Source organism: Limulus polyphemus, unplaced genomic scaffold (assembly GCF_000517525.1).
Source record: "Limulus polyphemus unplaced genomic scaffold, Limulus_polyphemus-2.1.2 Scaffold8894, whole genome shotgun sequence".
In the NCBI taxonomy this organism is placed as follows: Eukaryota; Metazoa; Arthropoda; class Merostomata; order Xiphosura; family Limulidae; genus Limulus; species Limulus polyphemus.
The window spans coordinates 5,737-9,685 of NW_013674504.1; positions in this window are offsets into that span (position 1 = coordinate 5,737).

Here is a 3,949-nt window from a genome sequence, read left to right on the forward strand (position 1 = left end):
ATAAAAGTTGTGCCTACATTTAAAATCTTTATAGATAAATTATTATAATATGACAGTTTTTTTTGTTTTTTTAAGTTTTTGTTTCAGTTATTTTTGATTATATCTATTATCTAACCAATCTATTTCATCAGCACGATATAATGTTAATAAGGGTGTTGGGGCATAGTGTAAAGCATGAAGCATTTACAACCGTAACCCAAATAATAACAGCCGTTAGATAGCGCTATCTCCGATCTCTAATCAACAGCAGTGATACAGTAGAAAGTACTAATTAATTCTATATTTGGTTTGTTTGTTGGATTTCACGATAAGATATTCGAGAGCATCAGCCGTCCCTAATTTTGAAGCAACGGGTAAGGCAGCAAGTCCATATCAGCCACCGCCAGTATTGGATTACTCCAGTCCAATATTTGTATTACATCAACGGTACCAAAATGCATTGCTCAATTTTTTATATTTTTGTGTTGGGGGAGGGGTATAACGGGACGTGAACCACTGAACCGCAGTACGCACGTTAGGCCAACCACCGAGCGGGTCGTGGCCTTCTATTTAGACTAACTTTAAAACATACATTAGATTTTAATAACTTAAGGCCTACGAGAAACTTATGTTTTAATGGGTCAATTACTCGACATTTGTAATATCCATTGCCCGAGGAAATCTTTCACCCAACACTAGGTTTTTGTTCCCTCACCATTTATTAAAAGATCCTCCACAGAGGGCCTCATAACCAACATACAGCACATCAATTCACACATAAAACAAACAAAATTAGGCAATGAAGTAAAACATGAAAATAGCTCGTAATAACTACAAATAAACATTTAAAACACTCAATAGGTTCATAAAGTTCTGAAAAACGACATATATGTTGAAGAAATCGAGAGTAAAAAAATGGAAAATGATAATATTGTCACCAATTATATATCTGGAATAGTCAAGGCTTGTTTTGTTTCGAATCTGAGCTTTAAGAAGAGAATTGATTCAAAAATTTCTTTACCAAATACAGTCTTCCAATTGTCATTCTAGAATATTTAGCCATATAGTTTTTTCGTGATAATATTTCATGTGATTTCAGACATTTCTTGGTGTGTCAGCATTGATAAAAAGTTCAATCCACACGCAATAGAGGTCACTTGCGCTTAATCACAGCAATAACTTATAAATTCAATTATATTTAATTAGCCTAAACGCATACAACATTGTTATATTTATGTATAGACTGGAATAAACATAGTTAGTAATTCTAATAATTTTGTCATTATATACATTGATTTTGAACCACAAAGAACAAATTAAGAGAAATATAGAAAAAATATTAATCGGTAGTTAATTTAATTTTACAAAAATGTTTAGGCCTATTGGTTTCCACTATATCGCTCATAGTCAAAGTTCCTTCAGCATATGTTAGGTTTTTATCCTAGTGAAATTCAAGGCTAAAAGCCGATTAAATTTCCAACAACAACAAAAAAAATTAGCGTGACGAACCAGAAATCCGCGATATTGCTTCATAATAACGTCAATATTAACAGTATTTCTTTTCTAGAAAATAAAAACTTTGTCACACTGTTTTACATAAACTCATCATGGTAAAAACTCTCCTACAATCTTCGTTCTTTCATTTTTTTTTTATCCTTTGCGAAGGTTAGACATTTGATCATATACACGTATCTTTTTTTCCTTTTTAGCGCAGCTTTTAACACAGGCCATTTTTTTCTTTTGCAAACGGCTTAGAATGACAGTTTTATTGCTTATTCTAACTTTATGCAAATCGTGTCTTTTTTTTTTTTGTGAAATTGCCTTCAAATAATTCTAACCTCGTGTATGGAGAGCTATTGACGAGTTCCACAGTTCTTTGAGCTGTACTCTTTTCGAAACGTTAAATTATTTTAAGGAAAACGTATTTTTTCCTTAGTTTTAGCCATGTTGAAGCTCGTACAAGTAAATGGACTGACGAAACAAAGTGTTGGTAAGGTAAAAACTGATGTAAAAAATAAAGGTTTCATAACGGCTGAATCAAACACACGCACCTAGTGATGTGACGTGAATAGTTGGTTTTACTGTAATTACAAAGCGACACGCTGATGTCACACACACGCCCATATTTAAACAACAGTGGTTCCAATTCTTTTGAGTATTCACTAATATTTCCTTCTTGCATTGGATTCAAACTTATGACTAGCATTTGTGTATGTATGTATTTTCAAAATTAAAGAGGGCATTGAATTTTTGTTTCTCTCACGAGAGCTTTATTCAGTTTTTTTTGGATTGGCCGGAAGAAAAACAAAAAGAGATAAATAAAGCTTACAGTTTTTTTTAAATACTATTTTATCATTTTTTAATATTAAGGCTTGTAGCATGAAACGTATGTTTTAGAAAGAGCACGTGCTTGTAAAAAGTGTTGTTATTCTGTGGTAAGTCCAGCTATGACCTGTTGATTAATGTGCACGGACTCTTGTATACTTGGATTCATTATTCGCGCCCCTTTAACTCTCTCATATCCAACTATTAGGTCAGAGAAATGTAACCCAAGAGTTGGTGGAGGGTACTGTTGATTAGCTGCCTTTATTTTAATCTGTTAATTCCATTTTTAGGCCCGGCATGGCCAGATGATTAGGGCGCTCGACTTACAATCTGTGGGTCGCGGGTTCGAATCTCCGTCACATCAAACATGCTCGCCCTGTCAGCCGTGGGGGCATTATAATGTGACGGTCAAGCCCACTATTCGTTGGTAAAAGAGTAGCCTAAGAGTTGGCGGTGATGACTAGCTGCCTTCCCTCTAGTCTTACACTGCTAAATTAGGGACGGCTAGCGCAGATAGCTCTCAGTGGAGTTTTGCGCGAAAAATTTGAAAGACAACAACAAATGTTTAACAATAAAGAAAGCAGACTGTCTTGGAATTTTAACAAATTCCACGATGTTAAATTTTTTTATAAATTGTAAATTACTCTGCCAAGGGTTGGCTGCTGTTGTGTGTTGAATTTCACGCAAGGCTATTAGAGAGATAACTGAACTAGTCGTTCCTAATTTTGAAGTAATAAGACTAGCGGGAAGGAGTTAGTGAACATCGCCCACCGCCAACTCAAGGGCTACTTTAATCGAACAGTGGGATTTTGACCGTCACTCTTATAACATTCCAACAGGTTACGGCCCCAAAGCGCGGAACGCATATTTCTTTTATTTTTTGCGGTATTGGGACGCGAACATCGGATCCCAAGTTTAGCACGCTAAACAATGGGCTGCACTCGGCCCTAAAGGTTGTTGTTGTTTGTTATTAATCACAAAGCTACACAAAGGGCTGGCTATCTGTGCTCTGTCCACTACTGGTATCGAAACCCTGTTTCTAGCGGTATAAGTCCACAAACATACCGCTGTGCCACTGGGGGGGGGGGGCCTAAAGGACTGGTACTATAAGATGTAAGTGTAGTGAAGAGACCGTCTACGACTTCTTTCTCCAAAAAATATTAAACCTAAACTTACTAAAGAAACAAAACCAACACGTACATGTTTAAGGATATTAAAACTAATAAATAGATAATAAATAGAGCCCTTCAGTGACTCAGGGATAAGTCTGAAAGGTTATGACGCTGTTCTCCTGCCTCAGCGGTAAGTCTGAGGGCTTGTAATGCTAAAAGTTGGGTATTCAATACCCGCGATGGTCAGAGCACAGATAGCCCATTGCGTAGGCTTTATGCTTAACTATGAAAAAACTTATTCGTACATTTGTAATTGAATACAAATATAGTACAGAGCACGTGTATCAAAAACACCAGTTCTACTAATGAGTTTGGCATTGTTTATGGTCACTGTTCTGCTAGTTTCCAAAGTGAAAGTGGTTAAGACAGTATCTCATTCCATACGAATCTACTTCTCAAGGCTTTTAACCTTATAGCCACACACCCTTTATATTGAAGCACGACAGGCTATATTGGATAAAGAACCCAATACC